Source organism: Bubalus kerabau, chromosome 4, assembly GCF_029407905.1.
Source record: "Bubalus kerabau isolate K-KA32 ecotype Philippines breed swamp buffalo chromosome 4, PCC_UOA_SB_1v2, whole genome shotgun sequence".
NCBI lineage: Eukaryota > Metazoa > Chordata > Mammalia > Artiodactyla > Bovidae > Bubalus > Bubalus kerabau.
In genome coordinates this window covers 114,118,228-114,141,649 of record NC_073627.1, presented here as the reverse complement: position 1 = coordinate 114,141,649, position 23,422 = coordinate 114,118,228, and positions in this window count along the sequence as shown.

Here is a 23,422-nt window from a genome sequence, read left to right as displayed (position 1 = left end):
AATATCCCCTTGGGATTTTTTTTTTTTTTTTTTTTTTTTTGGAAAACAAAGAGCATTTATTCGATAAGGTACAAAGCCGTAAATGCACTTCTGTTACAGTAAGCATTTAAATAAAGTACAAATGCAGACTTTCATTCAATGACACAGGTATGAGGAAACACACACTGGACTAAAACGTTAAAGACAGTCACTCGACATGTGCCATAAATACTAAACAAGAAGAAAGTCCCAAGGATTCTACAATCCTTCCTACATATCAGGTTGTATTTTTCTTGCTTAAGAGTCATGAAAATTTTTTATCTTTCTGCAAGATCTCAGTTATGTGGGATGAATCAATAACTTTATGGATAGTTTCAAGTTCTCGGAGTTTTTAATTTCCTTTTTAATTTTATTTTATTTTTAAACTTTACATAACTGTATTAGATTTGCCAAATATCAAAATGAATCCGCCACAGGTATACATGTGTTCCCCATCCTGAACCCTCCTCCCTCCTCCCTCCCCATTCCATCCCTCTGGGTCGTCCCAGTGCACCAGCCCCAAGCATCCAGTATCGTGCATCGAACCTGGACTGGCAACTCATTTCATACCCCCTTGGGATTTTTATTGAAATTGCACTGTAAGTATAGATCAGTTTAGGGAAGGGTGTTGATATCTTTACAACATTGGGAATTTCTCTCTATGAAAATACACCTCTAAATTTTGGTAATTTAGACATGCTTATGTTTTCTATACTCACAATAATGTTATCTGAAAGTAATAGAAGTTTTATTTCTTCTTTTACAAAACATTTGCGTGTTATTTTTTCCCTTGACTTATTCCACTGATTTAAAAATCAAAGGTAATGTTGAATAGAAGTGATAGTGGGCATTTTTAAAATGTAAATTCAAAGGGAATGAGTTTGATATTTCACCATTGAATAAACTGTTTCCTCTAACTTTTCTGTATATACCCTTTTCAGGATAAAAAAATTCTTTGATTTCTAGTTTTTAAAGAATTTGTTATGAAGGAATGCTGGATTTTATACAGTGCTTTTACTACATAAACTGAGAAGAATATATAGATTTTCTCCCTTTGGGTTGTTAATATGATGAAGTATGTTTCTTATTTCTTTTTAAAAAATATTTGCTTCTTTATTTATTTGTTTTGACTGCACTAGGTCTTTAGTTGCACATACAGGATCTAATTCCCTGACAGGGACTGAACCCAGGCCCCCTGCATTGGGAGCACAGAGTCTTAGCCACTGAACCACCAGTGAAGTTCCTGTTTCTGATTTCTAATGTTCAGCTAACTTTACATTCTTGAAATAAATATTTAAGATTCTTTTTGATGCATTGCTATGTTTGTCATGTATATTCTTTTTCAGATTCTTTTCCATTATAGGTTAGTACAAGATATTGAATGTAATATTGTACTAATATAACTTTTGCTACCTTTTTTCTTTTAATTTTTTATGTCTTTATAAACATGCATGTAGATTTTCTTTTTTGAATCAAATCTGTTACTTTTTCTTAACTGGAGAGTTTAGTCATTTATGTTGAATATTTCAGGTATATTTGTCTTCATTTCTAACATATTGTTTGTGTTTGTACTTATTTTTTCACTTAGCTCTTTGTTCCAGAATTTTTTTCTCATTCCAGTATTATCTTCCATGAGTTTAGAATTTATATATGCTCTGTCTATTCTTTTAGGCCCCAAACATTTAAAACTGCTATTTAACTTATCAAAGTCCAATATTAATCCATGTTTTTTTGAGTTGACTAAAAACATTCATTTGAGTTTTTCTCAGATAGAGAAAAAACTTGAATGAACCTTTTGGCCAACTCAATATTATCTGCCCAAACCATATAAGGATTTTAGAATAATTTAGCTAGTATTTTCTGAGTTGTATAATTGTCCTAGCTTTTAGCTATTAATATACTTTGATTCTTCTAACACCAGAAATAAGGCCTGTATTATTATTATTATTTTGTTATATAGTTTCACACATATGTTACAAATTTCCTTTGTTAATAATTTCTTGCATCTTATATATTCCTTTTGAGGTCATTTTCGTTTTTCTAACATATGAGCTTCAGAAGGGCCTTTAGAGAGAGTCTCTTGATTCTACACACTGCTTCTCTTGATTGATCTGAATCTTTGTTCCATTCTCATTCCACTGGACATTCTCGGTTGACTTTTTTCTCTCTCAGTATTTTGAAAATATTATTCCAACTACTGGTTTCCACAATTGCATGTAAAAATCATCACTCAGTATAATTCTATTTCATTGTGGATATTTATTTTAAATATGTTTTATTTGCTTATGGTATTCTGAAATTTCACTCTGATGTATTTATGGGTCTCTGTTTTTTCATGGGCTATCTTAAACTTCTTAAATATATAAATTAGTATCTTAGGAATACTAAATCATTATCTCTTCAGATAGTGCCTCTGTCCTGTTTTGTCTTTCTGTTTTTTTGTGTGTGAAATTTGAATAGATCTGTGTTGCAGTTTCTCATTCTATTCCCTAGCTTTTTGGCCTCTTAAATATTTTGCCCCATTTTGCTACATTAAGGTAGTTTTTTTAGATCCATCTTTTAGGTTCACAAATGTTTCTTTCAGTTCAGTTCAGTTCAGTTGCTCATTCATGTCGGACTCTTTGTGACCCCATGAATTGCAGCACGCCAGGCCTCCTTGTCCATCATCAACTCCTGGAGTTCACCCAAACCCATGTCCATCGAGTTGGTGATGCATCCAACCATCTCATCCTCTGTTGTCCCCTTCTCCTCCCACCCTCAATCTTTCCCAGCATCAGGGTCTTTTCAAATGAGTCAGCTCTTCACATCAGGTGGCCAAAGTATTGGAGTTTCAGCTTCAGCATCAGTCCTTCCAATGAACACTCAGGACTGATCTCCTTTAGGATGGACTGGTTGGACCTTCTTGCAGCCCAAGGGGCTCTCAACAGTCTTCTCCAACACCACAGTTCAAAACCATCAATTCTTTGGTGCTCTGCTTTCTTTATAGTCCAACTCTCACATCCATACATGACTACTGGAAAAACCATAGCCTTGACTAGATGGACCTTTGTTGGCAAAGTAATGTCTCTGCTTTTGAATATGCTGTCTAGGTTGGTCATAACTTTCCTTCCAAGGAGTAAGCATCTTTTAATTTCCTGGCTGCAATCTCCATCTGCAGTGATTTTGGAGCCCAGAAAAATAAAGTCTGACACTGTTTCCACTGTTTCCACTCTTTCCCCATCTCTTTGCCATGAAGTGATAGGACTGGATGCCATGATCTTAGTTTCCTGAATGTTGAGCTTTAAGCCAACTTTTTCACTCTCCTCTTTCACTTTCATCAAGAGGCTCTTTAGTTCTTCTTCACTTTCTGCCATAAGGGTGGTGTCATGTGCATATGTGAGGTTATTGATATTTCTCCCGGCAATCTTGATTCCAGCTTGTGCTTCCTCCAGCCCGGCATTTCTCATGATGTACTCTGCATACAAGTTAAATAAGCAGGGTGACAATATACAGCCTTGACGTACTCCTTTTCTTTAGCTGTGCCCAACCTCCTGGTAAACTCACTTATTAAAGTTCTTATTTCTATTATAGGTTTTATCTCTAGAGGTTTTATTGATATCTTTTGCTAAACTTTGTGTTCAGTCTTTGAAGATCTCTTTTTCTACTGAGTTACTCAGTATCAGTCATCTTCTATTTATTGCACTGAAAACATTTATAGGTACTAAATATTTATGAGTTTACAGGTGTGCTCCTGCAGTTTGTGTTTTCTGCTGACTCTGACTACTGTTTCCTTACATGTTTTGTTAGTTTTTTTCTTCTGAGCTTTTGCTCCTTGGAACTTCACCTGTGGAAATTTTTGAAATTGATTTTACAGTTTGTTGTTCCTCTATAGAATATTTAAGTTTGTTCTGTGTGTGGTACTACAGATAGTACCCATTCATCCCTCTTTAAAGTAAATGTACACATTAGGGGTATTTGAGCGAATTCAATTGCACAACTGAGTTTGGGATTAGAAAATCTCAGGAAGAAATTTTTCTTTCTTTCCCACCTAGAGTCAAGAGCATGAAGGCACGATGCCCACTGTTGCCCTCTGCAGGACATTTTATTTTTCTCTCAAACACGTCAGATCAGTTGCTCAGTCGTGTCTGACTCTTTGCAACCCCATGAATCGCACCACGCCAGGTCTCCGTGTCCATCACCAACTCCCGGAGTTCACTCAGACTCACGTCCATCGAGTCAGGGATGCCATCCAGCCATCTCATCCTCTGTCGTCCCCTTCTCCTCCTGCCCCCAATCCCTGCCAGCATCAGAGTCTTTTCCAATGAGTCAACTCTTCGCATGAGATGGCCAAAGTACTGGAGTTTCAGCTTTAGCATCATTCCCTCCAAAGAAATCCCAGGGCTGATCTCCTTCAGAATGGACTGGTTGGATCTCCTTGCAGTCCAAGGGACTCCCAAGAGTCTTCTCCAACACCACAGTTCAAAAGCATCAATTCTTGGCGCTCAGCCTTCTTCACAGTCCAATTCTCACATCCATACATGACCACAGGAAAAACCATAGCCTTGACTAGACGGACCTTTGTTGGCAAAGTAATGTCTCTGCTTTTGAATATGCTATCTAGGATGGTCATAACTTTTCTTCCAAGGAGTAAGCGTCTTTTCATTTCATGGCTGCAGTCACCATCTGTCGTGATTTTGGAGCCCAGAAAAATAAAGTCTGACACTGTTTCCACTGTTTCCCCATCTATTTCTCATGAAGTGATGGGACCAGATGCCATGATCTTCGTTTTCTGTAAGAGATCCCAAATGTGTGTTGGGTTGGCCAAAAGTTCCAATTTTTCTGTAATATCTGTGGGAAAACCCAAGTGAACTTTTGGCTAACCCAATATACACTGGTTTTCTGTCTGACTTCCCATTTACTTGAGCCTTAAGCTTTTCCCTGCTATTTTCTGCTCATGTAATCTTCGAAAAGCAGACTCTAGGTAACTGTGGTTTGGCTGGTACTCCCAGAGTTCAGCAGGCTTCAGTGCTATTTTACCTCTCCGGATTCTTCCTTTCTTGTCATTACTGTCCTCCCAGGAATTCTGTTCATTTATCCACTAGCTCAGACCTGCACTAAAATTAATTTTTAAAAATCTATCATTTTTAGTTCTGTATTAGAGGTGTGTGTGTTTCTAAGTCTACCATACTATTGGTATGTACACATATAGTATCATAGATTTTAATTCTGTTTATAATGAAACAATTTTAGCTTACATACAGAAAATAATATAGATGACATTGTAGACTTAGGAGTTATTCCTGTGCTAATATGTTTTCTCCTTTCCCCAAAGTATCTCTTTTTAATGCCATGATTTAGTTAAATATCAGGGATTTTGAGTGAGGAATAATGGCAGGGGGAACCCTTCACTTTCAAGAAGTAGCAAATGTTATAAAATTTCTGTCTAACCAACAACGGATAAGCCAATTTAACAAATACTTAGGATTGAACTTAATCACAAGAGCAGACAATTAACACAGACCTTCTGTCTTCTAGGAAGTTTTAAGTTCAGGGCCATCAGGATCCGTCCTTGGCTGTACCTGTAAGTAAGCAAACTGGTAGAGAACTTCCTAGAAATGTGACCTTCCCTGCAGAGTTAAAATTCCAGTTCTTATTACATGGGAGACATTGGATATCTTTCCTAAAATCTCTAACCACCATTTCCTCATATATTACATGAATTTAATGAAAATTAAAATTTTACCTGTCTCATTTAGCTGCTGGTGAGAAATAAAACACTGTATTTAGTTGGATATTCAGTGCATGACTAATGTAAAGTATTAATAGGCCAGTCTTATTTTTCTGAGTTAATGGCATGTTCTATGATTCTGAAATTTTAGCCTTTGTATGCACTGAAATTCAGCAGTTGAATTTTGAAGATCTTTCTCTCTGTCCTCCAAAATGAGAACCTACGCTTGTAATGTTCCTATTTTTCTGAAGTTGCTCAGCATTCAAAAATATTTTGTCTGTTACCAAGAGCACATGTAAATTTTTGTAGATTAGTGTTTTTTTTCCTATACCCCACAAAAGTTGGAATTTGTGTGCCAGCTCTATAGTAATTTCTAGTATAAAAAATCTGTTTTGCAGCAACAAAAGCACATTCCAAGATTCCTGAGACTCAGAAGGATAAGCCATTGCTTCTTTTCTGAATGCCTATAATTCTTCCTCTTGGCATTCAATGCATTCAGGTATTGTTTTTCTTACACACTTATCTCAAATTATATGGTAAATTGCTAGAAGATAGGTATCCTAAAATTTCTTGTATTAATTATTCAATATATATTTTTAAGTTTTTGAGAATAATCATATCCCTAATTAATTCACTCATTTAACAAACAAGTAACCATTAAGCACCTAACTTTAAAAAAAGCATCTAAAAGAAAAGTTCTAGGCCATGGGGTAATGAACATCAGTAAACAGGAGATAAAAGGCCCTGTTCTCATGGAATTTAGATCTGTATGAGGGACAGGAAAATAAGTAAATTAAAATGGATTAGTAATAGTAGTAAGTGCTATGCTGTCATAAGAAATGTGGGATGGGAAGTCAGTCTTTGGCTGGGTAGGAGGGAAGACCTCAGTAAGAGGTATTATTTGAGCTTTGAATTAAACAAGAGAAGCCAAGCATGTGAGAAGATGAAAGAACAATCCAGGTAGGGGAAAGAGGTTGGCATTTTGAAAAACAGGAGGCCATTGTAGCTGAAAAATAACAAACAAGGTACATAGACTATTACTTGATGAGATCTAAGAAGTTGAGCAGGGCTGGGTCATTTAATAGGTGATTTTACTAACAGTATTTAGGTACAGTTGACTAGAATTTACCATATTGATTTATATTTCATTTTGTCTCTTCTCCCTGTAAATTTGCTGCTATTTTCTTTGCTTAAGCTGTCAATGCCAGTGAATCTCTTTTCCTATCTCAGCCTTCCATACTCATTGTAACTCCTTTGGGTTCAAAGGACCACAAAGCTAGTTTGATTAGTAAGAGATTAAGGGATAAATGTGTTAATGGGCTGGATTCTCTGGGAAGAGATTTTCCCTCTCCATGGAAGACATTCTGTAAAGGGAGCTTTGCACATGAAGGGCAGATCACAGCAAGATTCTGGCTTCTTGCAGTAAACAGATTGCAAATCTGAATAAATTACATGTCCTTTCTTGGCTTAGCTTAATTTGAATTACTATTGTCTAATATGAGTTTCCTGAGCTGTTAATCATGATTTGTCAACAAGTTGATTGTGAAGCTATAAAACAACTATCCTTGATCTGATGACACAGCATTTCAGTGGTTACCACACCTTGCTACCTGTAGGAGGAGCTCATGAAGGGATTCTTAGGATCTTGCCTGTGTGTGTGCTCAGTCATGTCCAACTCTTTGCGACCCCATGGACTACAGTCTGTCAGGCTCCTCTGTCCTAGGATTGTCCAGGCAAACATACTGGAATGGGTTGCCATTTCCTATTCCAGGGGATCTTTCCAACCCAGGGATCGAACCTGAGTCTTTTGCCTCTCCTGCATTGGCGGGTGGATTCTTTACCATTGGGCCACCTGGGAAGCCCCTCTAAGGATCTCAGGCGACATTATTAAACCTTCTCATGGATATGGGGCCCTTGATCTGGTGGCTTATAGGTCTCCAGAAGTGTTGACAAAGGGCCATTCTTTTCTGAAAGTCACGTGGATTTTTGCATTGGAAGAAATAAGTATTTGAAGGGATGTTATAAGCAAATATGAATAATTTCATGCTGTGGCATTATGAATCTTCTGCTTTTGTAAAAGGGATATGTAGCTGTTTTGAAATTATGAGGCATTAATTTGCACCTGCAGGGTGACTGTCAAAGGGAGTCTAGGTGGCATTGCTCCACGAGACTTAATTTTGTAATTTGGTACAGACTCCAGCTGAGAAGTTAGGCTACAGAAAGCAGCAGGAGCAAGCTAAATGGGTATAGAAACTGGTGGTATTGGCCCATGTTCTCAGCAGAGAAAGTCTTGTATGATGTCTGAGCACTTGAGAGCCTTGGACCAAACAGCATTGGCATTATTTGACTTTGACTGAGTAGCCCTGGGATGAAACGGCCTTTCGTTCAACTTTGTTAAACTTAAGGGCATGCTGGGCCTTGCTTCACTCTGAGTTTGCCAAGGACAGGATTGGTAGCTGTGGAACAGAGCAAGACGTTTCTGCCACGTCAATCTCTTGATGGCAGCAGTAAGAGCTAATAGGCACTTTTCAACTCGAAATTATACTGTTTGTTCGGTATTTCCTTGTTTGTCTGGATACAAAGAAAGGACTAGAAAGGCAAGAAGCACAGAGCCTCTCTTTACATAATGTAGCTGGGACCCTCTAGTGGATGATGATAAGTATGCAGGTAATTTGAACTGCAAGTCTGGAAAATAGAATTTCTAGCCCTCAGATAAATGATACATACCCAGGCAGGATTGGCTATGCGTTTAGAGGGGCCTAAAGCTTATACAATTTAAGGGCCCCTTTTAGAAAAAAAAGCAAAATATTTAAGTTTTACAGAAACAAGCAAACGTAAACACACCTAGGATTCCTCCCTTATCACCTAAACCTCATGAAATTTACGGTAGATTCAACTCTGGATTTACTGAATCCTGTGTTTGCTGATTTTCAGTAAAATAGAAATTATTTTTTTTTATTTTGTAACTGTAGCTTTTTAGTCTGTAAAAGATTGAACAAAATTATAATATACTTTTTAAGTGCAATGTAGCATTCAGACTTAATTTTTCATTATTAGAATTAGTTAATTCAGCCTTTATAGCATATAATTTTATAGTGACTATTCTATTTCCTAGCTGAGTTCAGAATTGTATATACTGTATATGTGTAGCAAATTAATCTTTAAACTGTAAAATCTTACTTAATAAAGATGCAAAGTTAATAAAGCTTAATAAATAACTTTGCCTTCATTAACCTGAAGAGAGTATTTTAGTGATCAGCATAGTCAGCTTTGCTTCTTTACTGGTAATTCTAGAAATAGATGAGTCTCATCATCAGAAATGTTGGAATTTGCAAATTGGCTCGAAGATTTGCAAAGTGGGAGCCAGAACCTGCCAAGTGTTGTTAGAATAAGATTGATTCAGTCTTAAAGTGCAAAAACATTAATGAAAGACAGTTTTCACTCAAAACTAGGGCATTACAAAGTCCATTTTTTGAAACAAAATAAGCAATCCATTTTTGACTGTTTCCTTGAATTAGGAATGTATATTTATGGTTTTGTGCTTAGTTGTAAGCTCTTTCTTAAAAACTAGAGTTCTAAGTAAAGTTACTAAGAGAATTTTCTATACTAAAAAGCTCCTAGATAATGATTTATAGATGTTTCCTTTTCAAATAACTGAATTTATAATTGGATTTTAAACATATAATGTGTTCTTTATTGCCAGAAATATGCAGTCTTACCACTCAAAAGGACCATAAGCTAATAGAACAGAGTTTATTGGAATCAGATTCAGAGAGACAAGAGCTGAAAAACAACTTGTAAGGTCATCTCGTCCAGACCCTCTGCCTTTAGACTGATCAGGACCTGTGTTCTCCATGTTTTCTTTACATATAATAAGGGTGGGTGATTTTAAACAAAAAGTTAACTTGTACTTCTCAATCTTCATAAGCATTGAGGCAAGCTAACTGAACGATTAAAAACCCTCAACTTTTAACCTGAATCACTAGCTTTTTATATCCAGAAATACAAACTGATTTATTTTTGCAAAGATAATGTATTCCAATTTACAATCTAAGGTAACAGCCTTTTTGTTTGGTTTTATTAATATAATACATCAGGCTCTGGCCTGTGTATTATTGTAGAGCTTATGCTTCTCAAGTATTATTTCCCTGTTATCCTTGCAAAAAACCCATTGAGGCTGGTGTACTGCAGATGAGAAAACCAAGGACCAAAAAGGTTAAAGAAATCATCCAGGGTCATTTAGCTAGCAGGTGGCAGATTAGGGCTTGTACCCAGGCAGTCTGGCTTCCTGATATATTACCTCTCTGTCAGAAGGCGGTGAGGAACCCACTGAAATTTGTGACAGATTAATGCTTTAAAAAAGAAGGAATACATGTTGGATTATAAAACACAAACTTCAGAAGATAGTAACTGTGTTCACATAGATGTGGGTGTATTAGAAAGTGCACTCAGCTTGGCATCTTAAACTTCTGAATAGTGATAGTAGTTAAAGGTGGAGTTCAGTTCAGTTCAGATCAGTCGCTCAGCCATGTCTGACTCCTCGCGGCCCCATGAATCACAGCACGCCAGGTCTCCCTGTCCATCACCAACTCCCGGAGTTCACCCAGACTCAGGTCCATCGAGTCAGTGATGCCATCCAGCCATCTCATCCTCTGTCGTCCCCTTCTCCTCCTGCCCCCAATCCCTCCCAGCATCAGAGTCTTTTCCAATGAGTCAACTCTTCACATGAGGTGGCCAAAGTACTGGAGTTTCAGCTTTAGCATCATTCCTTCCAAAGAAATCTCAGGGCTGATCTCCTTCAGAATGGACTAGTTGGATCTCCTTGCAGTCCAAAGGACTCTCAAGAGTCTTCTCCAACACCACAGTTCAAAAGCATCAATTTTTCGGCGCTCAGTAGATAGCCATAAAAAAAAAAAAGATGAAACCTTGCCTTTTGTGATAACATGGTTGGACCTTGAGGATATTATTTTAAGTGAAGTTGGTTAGACGGAGAAAGACAAATACATGTGATTCCACTCACATGTGGAATGAAAAACAACAACAACAAACCAAAATAAATCAACAAACCAAAATAAATGAACAAACCAATCCAAAACAAACACATAGAGAACAGAGTAGTGATTATCAGAAGGAAAGGGATGGGGTGGAGGAGGGCAAAATGGATAAAGGGGATCAGTTGTATGGTAACAAAATGAGCAAAGGGAATCAATTGATTAGTTTTCAAATTAAAACTAAATCTTTGGTGTGCACTCTGTTATGTATAAAGAAATAGATAATAATGTTATACACATGACACTTCTATAATATAATGTCATAAACTAGTGATACCTCAATAAAATTAAATTTCAAAAATATAGGAGTAGATACAATTTCCAAGAAAGGAATTCTTACTACAAGCGGAGGAGGAGTGATAAGTGGAAGCTTTGGGAACACCAGAGAAGAGGAAAGGTGGCTGAAAGTGAGATTACAAAGGAATGGTTAGTGAAGTGGAAGAGCTACCTTCTGGCACTGCCCTGGGGGAGGGAACAGTCTCACCAGTTGAGAGTAGCTGGCAGTGCTGGTCATCCAATACACCAAGCCTCCTTGAATAACACCTGAAATTGACCTAAAGGTGTCTGGTCACATAAGCCATATTTAGAGTCTGCTTATACTCTAAGTGTAAGTAAATGAATTACTTAGAGGTGGGGCTGTTAATATTCCTTAGATAAGAACACGGATCCAATGCTTCCCTCCTGCTCCCCAACCGCTGCATTGGTTTTAAGTTCTCCTGCTTAAAGTGAGCCTCAAACAAGAAAGAGCAGGCTGCTATTTTTGATTTTGAATTCCTGTACAGTTGGTGCTAACAGATGTTTCCAAACAACAGACTTCTAAAAATCACAACTCTTCTTGAAGCTTCAAACACAAATATGCAGACTTTGTAATATTTTGGCATACCTCTTGTTTTAAAAATAAAATCATCTTCTCAGCCCCTTGGGGTGAGTGAACCCCTGTATAATTACTCTTTTCACATTTAGACATACGTCACTATTGTTGAGAATGTTCATGTACACTTAAATATGGTTTTCTCCTGTCTTTTTAATAGCTTTCAGTTCAGTTCAGTCGCTCAGTCATATCCGACTCTTTGGGACCGCATGGACTGCAGCACGCCAGGCCTCCCTGTCCATCACCGCTCCCAGAGTTTACTCAAACTCATGTCCATTGAGTCGGTAATGCCATCCAACCATCTTGTCCTCTGTCGTCCCCTTCTCCTTCAGCCTTCAACCTTTTCCAGCATGAGTCAGCTCTTCGCATCAGGTGGCAAAAGTATTGGAGTTTCAGCTTTAGCATCAGTCCTTCCAATGAATATTCAGGACTGATTTCCTTTGGGATAGACTGGTTGGATCTCCTTACAGTCCAAGGAGTCTCGAGTCTTCTCCAACACCACAGTTCAAAAGCATCAATTCTTCGGCACTCAGCTTTCTTTATAGTCCAACTCTCACATCCATACATGACTACTGGAAAAACCACAATAGCCTTAACGAGATATAAGCAATATGATGGCTCAGAGATCCAACAATTTCTAAAATAACATGAAAGGTACACTTCCCCAGCTTACAAAAATACAAAGAGATGTAGACAACAGTAAAAGTGGTAATTAAAAAGACTTTTCTTTAAACCCCCACCAATAGAATTCATGTAGTCATTAAACATTTGAGTGCCTACTACATACCAGTTTTCTATGTAGGGAGACAGCAACAGAGAAATGTTTTCCAAGGGAGCCTTATTCTAGACAATAAAATAGGTCAATTAAAATGGATAGTATGCTAGATGGAGGTGAGTGTTTTAGAAATAAAGGATCAGGAACAAAGGTGAGTTCCCTTAAGTGTCTCAGGGTGCCTTTGCCTTCTTTCTAAAGGTCATCCAAGTTCTGTCACTGTCCCTACTGAAGTTTGCCTCTCCTCTGTCCCTTGTGACCTGAGTTGGTTGCTGCCTTCTTGGCTTCCGCTATGGTAAATTTAACCTGGCAAGGCTACAACCAGCCAGGATAGGTCTTTATCATATTGATATGCCTCTCAGTTTATCTTTTGGGGTCCAGATTTTGTCTGTGGTGGTGCTTCTTCCTGCAGTATATTCATTGATTATTTCAGGAGATCTGTATTGAGAATATATCATATGCCAAGCACTGCGTCAGATGCTGGGGGCACAGTGGTAAGACCATACATGGCCTTGCCTGCATAGAGCTTATCGTCTAGATGGGGAAGGGGGAAGCAAAAACGTGTAAACACTAACTGCTACAAAGGAAGCAAACAGACTTGAAATAGAGAATAATAAAATATGGTAGTCAGGGGACTCCTCCTAGAAAGTGCACCATTCAAGTTGAGATTGGAAGAAGGGAAGGAATCAGGCTTTTAATTTATGTATTTGTGTGAGGGGAGAGTGGAGGGTTGCATTTCAGGCTGTAAGAACACCATATACAAAGTCACTTAGCCAAAGGGGATAAAATCCAGAGCCTTCAAGGATCTGCACAAAGGCTTTCATAGAATTGAGTTGGAACTGGAATACTGAATGGCCTGAATCTGCCTCTTAAAGCAAGATCAGATCAGATCAGTCGCTCAGTCGTGTCCAACTCTTTGCAACCCCATGAATTGCAGAACGCCAGGCCTCCGGGTCCATCACCAACACCCGGACTTCACCCAGACTCACGTCCATTGAGTCAGTGATGCCATCCAGCCATCTCATCCTCTGTCGTCCCCTTCTCCTCCTGCCCCCAATCCCTCCCAGCATCAGAGTCTTTTCCAATGAGTCAACTCTTCACATGAGGTGGCCAAAGAGTTTCAGCTTTAGCATCATTCCTTCCAAAGAAATCCCAGGGCTGATCTCCTTCAGAATGGACTGGTTGGATCTCCTTGCAGTCCAAGGGACTCTCAAGAGTCTTCTCCAACACCACAGTTCAAAAGCATCAATTCTTCGGCGCTCAGCCTTCTTCACAGTCCAACTCTCACATCCATACATGACCACAGGAAAAACCATAGCCTTGACTAGACGAACTTTTGTTGGCAAAGTAATGTCTCTGCTTTTGAATATGCTATCTAGGTTGGTCATAACTTTCCTTCCAAGGAGTAAGCGTCTTTTAATTTCATGGCTGCAGTCACCATCTGTCGTGATTTTGGAGCCCATAAAAATAAAGTTTGACACTGTTTCCACTGTTTCCCCATCTATTTCCCATGAAGTGGTGGGACCGGATGCCATGATCTTCGTTTTCTGAATGTTGAGCTTTAAGCCAACTTTTTCACTCTCCATTTTCACTTTCATCAAGAGGCTGTTTAGTTCCTCTTCACTTTCTGCCATAAGGGTGGTGTCATCTGCATATCTGAGGTTATTGATATTTCTCCGGGCAATCTTGATTCCAGCTTGTGTTTCTTCCAGTCCAGCATTTCTCATGATGTACTCTGCATATAAGTTAAATAAGCAGGGTCACAATATACAGCCTTGACAAACTCCTTTTCCTATTTGGAACCAGTCTGTTGTTCCATGTCCAGTTCTAACTGTTGCTTCCTGACCTGCATACAGATTTCTCAAGAGACAGGTCAGGTGGTCTGGTATTCCCATCTCTTTCAGAATTTTCCACAGTTTATTGTGATCCACACAGTCAAAGGCTTTGCCATAGTCAATAAAGCAGAAATAGATGTTTTTCTGGAACTCTCTTGCTTTTTCCATGATCCAGCAGATGTTGGCAATTTGATCTCTGGTTCCTCTGCCTTTTCTAAAACCAGCTTGAACATCAGGAAGTTCACGGTTCACATATTGCTGAAGCCTGGCTTGGAGAATTTTGAGCATTACTTTACTAGTGTGTGAGATGAGTGCAATTGTGTGGTAGTTTGAGCATTCTTTGGCATTGCCTTTCTTTGGGATTGGAATGAAAACTGACCTTTTCCAGTCCTGTGGCCACTGCTAAGTTTTCCACATTTGCTGGCATATTGAGTGCAGCACTTTCACAGCATCATCTTTCAGGATTTGGAATAGCTCAACTGGAATTCCATCATCTCCACTAGCTTTGTTCATAGTGATGCTTTCTAAGGCCCACTTGACTTCACATTCCAGGATGTCTGGTTCTAGGTCAGTGATCACACCATCGTGATTATCTGGGTCATGAAGATCTTTTTTGTACAGTTCTTCTCTGTATTCTTGCCATCTCTTCTTAATATCTTCTGCTTCTGTTAGGTCCATACCATTTCTGTCCTTTATCGAGCTCATCTTTGCATGAAATGTTCCTTTGGTATCTCTGATTTTCTTGAAGAGATCTCTAGTCTTTCCCATTCTGTTGTTTTCCTCTATTTCTTTGCATTGATCGCTGAAGAAGGCTTTCTTATCTCTTCTTGCTATTCTTTGGAACTCTGCATTCAGATGCTTATGTCTTTCCTTTTCTCCTTTGCTTTTCACTTCTCTTCTTTTCACAGCTATTTGTAAGGCCTCCCCAGACAGCCATTTTGCTTTTTTGCATTTCTTTTCCATGGGGATGGTCTTGATCCCTGTCTCCTGTACAATGTCACGAACTTCATTCCATAGTTCATCAGGCACTCTATCAGATCTAGGCCCTTAAATCTATTTCTCACTTCCACTGTATAATCATAAGGGATTTGATTTAGGTCATACCTGAATGGTCTAGTGGTTTTCCCTGCTTTCTTCAATTTAAATCTGAATTTGGCAATAAGGAGTTCATTGTCTGAGCCACAGTCAGCTCCTGGTCTTGTTTTTGCTGACTGTAACCTGACATTAAAGCTTTATTTGACTCCATTGTTTATTTTTTGCAACACATCCCTCTCTTAAGAACTTGGCTTGAGAGAGGGCGAGGGTGGGATGATTTGAGAGAATGGCATTGAAACATGTATAATATCCTATGTGAAGTGAATCGCCAGTCCAGGTTCGATGCATGATACAGGATGCTCGGGGCTGGTGCACTGGGATGACCCAGAGGGATGGTATGGGGAGGAAGGTGAGAGGGGGTTTCAGGATGGGAAACATGTGTACACCCGTGGTGGATTCATGTTGATGTATGGCAAAACCAATACAATATTGTAAAGTAATTAGCCTCCAATTAAAATAAATTTATATTAAAAAAAATAAACCACACACACACAAAAAGAACTTGGGGGTCATTTCCATCCATGCTGGTTATTGGTACATTTGACAAAGTATGAATCACCTTTACTCCTGCAACCTCCTCTCCCAGTCTACCTTCAGCTCCACCACCTAGATTCCTTTCTCAGAGATTATTTTCTGAGCATCAGAGGTACCAGTACTTCTAAATATTCCCACCATTGTTCTTCCTAGGATGTCACAGAGTCTATACCAGTCTCCCATGTCATACCAGACCTCCTCAGAGGCTTGACACCCTTCTGAGACCCTAGTCACCAACACATGTGCTTGGCAAAAAGATACATTTTTAATTTTTTTCAGTTAGATAAATTTTCATGTTGTTTCTCTTTTATAAGTACTGTATTTTCTAAAAGTTCCAGATGGACAAATATTTAACTACACCCATATTGGGCTTCCCTGGTGGCTCAGATGGTAAAGAATCTGCCTGCAATGAAGAAGACCTGGGTTCAATCCCTTTGTTGGGAAGATCCCCTGGAGGATGGCATGGCAACCCACTTCAGTATTCTTGTCTGGAAAATCACCATGGACAGAGGAGCCTGGCGGGCTACAGTCCATGGGGTCACAAAGAATAGGACACAGCTGAGCAACTAAGCCCAGCACAGCAAACCCATATTGTCTTGGTGAATCTCAATAAGCCAACATACTTTTGATCTCTGTTGTATAACTGTCCATATTTGTTTTTGTTTTTTTTTTCATAGTATATTTTTTACACAGTGGGTATCATTTCAACTGTTGATACTTTCACAGGAAGAGGTTGCCCTCCTCTGCCTGTGTGAACATTTCGGGTTTAGTAGCTGGGCCAAAGGAAATATTTGTGGTAAAGGACAATCTGTTAAAGAAACGAAGCTACTTCCTTTCATTTCCACAACGGGGTATTCAGCAGTTTGGAGAAACTGGAAGAAAATAATGAGCAGAAATGGTCACTGGGTGTTTTTTGTGCCTAAGAAGGATAAGTTTGGTGAAGAGAGAAATTGAGAAATAAGTAATCTTTGCCAATCTGATATCCAAAAAATAGTATCTTATTGTTTTACTTGCATTTCTTTGATTACCATTGAGATGAACTGTCCCTGGATGTACTTGTTGGCCACCGGCATTTCCTTTGTGCATTGCTTCTTTCTCTTATTCTTTTTTCTCTTGAGGCTTTACTTTTCTTATTGATAAATAAGATTTCTATATATGTAACGTATGGCTATGTTAGTATGTAATCATTAACCCTCTTATATATGTTTCCATGTATGTCATATATGTTTCCAGGTTCTTAATTCTAGTCAAATCTGTCTATTTCTTTATATCAGGTTGAACCACAGGCTGTTGCTGTCTTTGTACGTCAAACATGGTTAAAATAATGTAGCAATTACAAATGGTTCATCCTAAATAGTTTATGCCTTTAATGTAAGACTTGAATTTCTACTTACTCTGAATTAGTGGACTTGAGTTTCTACTTACCCTGAATTAGATTGTTTCATATATACTTTTTCTCATGCCTAATAACCTTATATTTGTTCCTTTCACAATTCTGTTTCTTTGAAAATAAGTACTCTATTATTCATTAGAGTATTAAAAACACTCTTCTAACATGGTGTAGTTTTATCTAATTTGGTACCTTTTGGTTTTGTCCTGATTCTAATACTGTGGTATTCATAACTTTCCCTAACTCCTTTTAGCTTCACCTTAGGAATTGCCTCCTCTGGGAAACCTCCTCTGACTCCCTTAGCTTGGTTTGGTGTGAATGTTCTGTGCTTTGGTGGGACCTGTATACATCCTTCTTCCATGGAGTTTACCGCATCTACTGGGATTGTTGATTTCTTCACTGCAATCTGGGAGCATATTTTGTTTACTTCCAAGTCCTAGGAGCTCAGATACTGGTTGCCTCATAATAAATTCCCAAGTAGTATTCTTTTAATTGAATTGAACCACTTGAACAGGAGTTTCCCACAGATCAAAGAATATTTTTTAATAGTTTATATGATTTACATGCAAGTAGTCTTTTTAGCACAGCACTGATGGACATTATAGGAACATGAAAACAAAATGTGCTGAACTGAATTGTGACCCTGCACTCGTTCTAGTTAGAACTCTCTTCCTTTTTCTTTCCTCATCTTTTATTTTATTTTATTTTATATTTTCTAAGTAACCTACTTCCTTACATTTCTAGTCTCTGACCTTGTTTCCCCCTCCCTTTATTGATAACCACCAATGAAGTGCAGTGTTTGACTCTTTCATGTGCATGAGTATTATATCATGATGAAGTGTTTTCCTATTTGAATATTTTATTCTTGACTTTACCTAAATATTGTCTAGATGTTTGTTGAAAAAAGTATAATTAGAAGAGTTATATCATTATATTCAGGTTGACTGTAGATATTTTTTTTAGCGGGGGGAGATGTTCTGCATTTTGTCTGATCATAAACATATTGTAGGCCATTAAACCTCATTCATAGACTTTAGAATTTCACACTTTGTACTGATCTTTGCTGTATACATCTTTCTTTTTTAATTCTGTTTTTTTTTAAATCACCCAACCCAGTCATGCTGCTTTGATTTATTGCACTGATTTTTCTAAAACTTTCCATTCATAAATGTTGTTTACTACATCAAGTGTAAATAGTTCATTGTCAACTCTTTTTAAAAAGCAAAAATAAACAGAAAAAGATTTTTATTGAGGAATAAAGTCTACAAATGAAAAGGCACAGAAAACATGAACTTTAAAAACACTAAAGAAATACATATCAGTATACACTTCACTCAAAGCAAAAAATTTGTTTACCATTTCCATTTTATTCTCATCTTTTTACTCTATAGGCCTTTGTGGGGAGGGTCATCCTGAATATTGTGTCAGTTATTCCCTTACTTTTCTTAATAGCTTTCAGAAATCAGCCTTTCTAGGAATTCTAAAATATTGTTTAGTTGTCTGGTTTTGTAATTCAGGTAAATACAATAAAATCATACTACATGAATTTTTAGGTGATTCGATTTTTATATATTTGAAATTTATCTGTTCTGATGAATGCAACTTACATTATTTTTTATGGCACCATAATATTTCATGGTATGGATATATCATATCTATTTTTCCATTTTTCTTTTGAGATACATGTAGGGGTTTTCCAGTTTTATTGCTATATCAAGCAGCAGAATTGTAAATATTCTCATACATATTTCCTGGTGCACATATTATAATTTTTTCCAGAATAAATACTTAGTAATGAATTTTCTTAATCATGGACTAGGCAGCATGTTGAACTTACATGATTTTCCAAAGTAGTTTTATGCATTTTCAGACCTAGTTTCAATGAGATGAGAATCAACTACTATATTTTCATGGCAACACTTAGTATTATTCTTTTATGTTTTTGCCAACATTATGGGCATGAATTGTATCTCATTGTGATTTTAGTTTATACTTCCATGATTACTAAAAAGATTAATATCTTTCAATAGGCTTTGAGGCCATTCATTTCTTCTATTTTGAATTCATGTTCATTCCTCTTTACCATTTTTCAATAGTGCTGTTTGACTTTATCTTATTATATATACTGCTTGGTAACTCTTTGATTATGTGTTTTAAAAGTCTTCTAAATTTATAGCCTGTATTTTTATTTACATTATTTTGTTTATATATTTTATATTAATTGGTTGAATTTTGTATTTTTAAAATATAATTCCATTTGCCAATTTTTCCCTTCATAATTTGCCCATTTGTTTAAGGAATAATTCCTTGTTTAAGGAATAATTTTCTATCCCCCAAGGTAAAAAGAAATCTTCCCTAAATTTCTTCGAAAATCTTATTTTTTACATGTAAGTGCTTAATTCATCAGGAATTGATTTATTTGTATGTCTGGAAAGGGAATTTTTTCCCATACATGTAGTCAATTGTCCCAGTACAATTTATTTTAAAAATTTCATTCTTTCTCTGCTGATCTGTATTATAAATTCAATCATATATTGTGACTATATGGCCATCATTCTTTTTCCAAGCTCTCTGTTTTTATTGGTTGCTCTGTTTGTTAATCCCTGTTCCAATACTTGATTATCTTTATTAGTAAGGCTTTAAAATAAAGTTGTGTATCTGGTAATTAAGCCCCATGATATTATTCCTCTTCTTCTTTAGTATATTGGCAATTTAATATATTGGAATATTTGATATATTCTTCTTCTTTAGTATGTAGGCAGTTATTACAACTTTGAAATTCCTTATGTATTTTAGAGTCAGTTTTTCAAGCATCACATATAAAACACTCACACACACAGCTTGACTTCTGATTGGAATAGAATTTATAGATCAATTTGTGATCAAATAACATTTCTTCCAATATTACATATTCCAATCAGCTTATAATTCTACTTTTAAATTATTCTTTCATGTCCTTCAATAAAATATTACAATTTCACTGTAGAGATTTTGCATTTGATTTTTTAAGCTACTCTAAATGGTGTCTTTTTTAAAGTTTTCATTTTCTAAATTTTATTGCCAGTAAATAAAAATTCAAATTATTATTGTACACTGATTTTTATATCCAAAAATCTTGCTAATTGTGTCAAAAGTTAGTAATTTATTGTGTGATTCTTTTTTGTTGTCTGCAACCATAATTATATCATGGTGAATGAAGATAATTTTGTTTTTTTCTTTTCCAACTCTTATGCCTTTATTTATTTATTTATTTTTTCTTGCCTGATTTTAATAGCTAGGAACTTCAGGACAAGAATGAATAGAAAAGGTGATAGCATGAATCTTTGTCTTTCTTTATGAACTCAAAAGAGATACTTTCAATATTTCAAAATTGAGAATCAGATGGACTCTCCCTGTCTGTACTGGGTCTTAATATTGTATAAGCCCATTAAGATAAATCACTGCAGGCAAAGGAGAGAATGCCAAGTTATGTTTAAAGTTATGTTCCTGTCACAAAGCATATTAGGACCTTAAAGTAACAATTAATTTCTATCAGAGAAAAATAAAATAATATTTTCTTGTACACTTGAGGTTGTAGACTAACATATATTGCCATTACGTAGAGAGTAAAATCGGGAAAATAACACTTATTCCAGTGAGGAAAATATCATCAGAACACTTTCTGGTTCTCTCAGTGGACAATTTCTTAAGGAAATCCTTTGCAAAAATTCTCCGAATTAGAGAGCAACACAGTGATTGACACATTAATTAGTTGCAGCATTTCTTGGAGAAAGGGAAGGTGTCAGGATGAATGTAGTGTCATTTAACTGTCTCAGTAAATGTATGAGGGACCCGGTGTACTCTTTTACCAATATTTTACGAGGTAAGGGAAAGTGATGAAAAGAAAACAGGGTGTTTCTACTACACAGCTGTCTCATTCAAAGAATATATATATATGCATGTGTGTATATATATATGAAAAGTGAAAGTGAAGTCGCTCAGTCGTGTCTGACTCTTTGCGACCCCATGGACACCAGGCTCCTCCGCCCATGGGATTTTCTAGGCAAGAGTACTGGAGTGGGTTGCCATTTCCTTCTCCAGGGATCTTCCTGACCCAGGGATGGAACCTGGGTCTCCTGCATCATAGACAGATGCTTTACCATCTGAGCCACCAGGGAAGTAATATATATATATCAGAACCTCTTAAGTCTCACTCAGTAAAGCCACCCAGTTCCATCCCAAATAAAAACAGAATTCTTGGTGCTGGTGATCCTGATATAAAGAAGGCTTTCTTTGTAGTAGACATTCATCCTCCTGAAATCCAATTGGCGGCTTTAGAAGTCAGATCCCAGGCATAGTAAATGTAGAAGCCCCTCTGGTTGACACACTCCCATCTTGGTGAAAGTGCCCTGAGTCACAGGAGCAGCCTGGAACTTGGGTGAATAGCAGACAAGGGAGATGGTTTATTCACAGCTCCAGGGAAGGGGATGGGGATGAACACTGTACAGAAACCATTGGTAACAGATGAAGAAATGCATGGATTTTATCAATGGGGGTATGTTATTCTCAAATGATTGCTCAGAGGTAAGAGGTGGCATATCCTATATTGTCAGGATCTATAGTTGAGACACACAGGGTAACTCAAGAAGGAAAATCATAGGGAATAATGTGTAGGCTGTAACTGGGGTGTTGGTTGCCCTAGAAAATATGTTTCATCGTGCCTAGCAGACATGTCTCTTGGGCAGTGTAAACCAGGCTTTGCTCCAGGCATAAACATTAAAAAGATGCAGAAACTTGAAATGTTTTTTAGAGATTTATCATCTCCCCCAAGAATTCCAAACCCATTATGGGCACAACAGCTTAATTGGCACTTGAGGGAGTAGATTAATAGTAAACATTATAAAGTTTCCAGAATAACATAAAGTCTTCCTTTTGAAATTTTAAACTGAATGTATAACTTTACTGACATCCTTAATGATAACCCTAACAGGGAAAAATGCAGGACATCATGATACTTTATCACAGTATCACTTATTGATATCAACTTAGCTTGCCAGTGCAATCTCCCTGCTCTTGTGATAAGAGATGAAAGGGGAAACAGAAGACAGAAAAACAGGTTCCGTGGTGAAAAGTCAAGGGGCAGGGCCAGCCTTCCTTCCTTCTAGTGTGTGTTGTCATGTTTGTTGTCAATGCCACAGTGCAGTGACTGTGGTTTTGCTCTGGCAGCCACTGGTGAAGAACTGTATAGATGGGACTGAGCGTGTGGCTGATAGTGGAGGGGCATAGAGCAAACCGGGTTTTCATTTCTCCCTTTATCTTTAGGAATCTGGTCGTGTAAAATGATTGTTATAGAATTAAACATGCTTCAATACAATTTCTATATTATAAATTCTTATAAATTTTAATATCTTGGCTCTATATGCCATACTAGAAACATACATCTTAACTCTCTCTATACAGAGCATAATTATGAATAAATAATATAACATTATAATAAATCGGTGACCATATAAAATGATAAAATATATAATATGAAAATGTATAAATGATTTATGTGGTTCCTCTTACAAATGGGCTAATTTCACAGCATTAGTCTTGAGGAATGAACTACATTCAGGAACATGAGCTTGATCTAGTGGATACAAATACATTTATCCTTTTCATCAGAGACTATAAACTTCTGAATCTGTTTCATCTTTGTATCTCCCAAGCTCCTTAAGTAATTATTGAATGAATAAATACATGGATGAATTAGTAAATTAATAAATGAGCTGACATATAAGTATACAAGTACATAAATAAAGTCTGACACTGTTTCCACTGTTTCCCCATCTATTTCCCATGAAGTGATGGGACTGGATGCCACGATCTTCGTTTTCTGAATGTTGAGCTTTAAGCCAACTATTTCACTCTCCTCTTTCACTTTTATTAAGAGGCTTTTTAGTTCCTCTTCACTTTCTGCCATAAGGGTGGTGTCATCTGCATATCTGAGGTTATTGATATTTCTCCCGGCAATCTTGATTCCAGCTTGTGCTTCTTCCAGTCCAGCATTTCTCATGATGTACTCTGCATATAAGTTAAATAAGCAGGGTGACAATATACAGCCCTGAGGTACTCCTTTTCCTATTTGGAACCAGTCTGTTGTTCCATGTCCAGTTCTAACTGTTGCT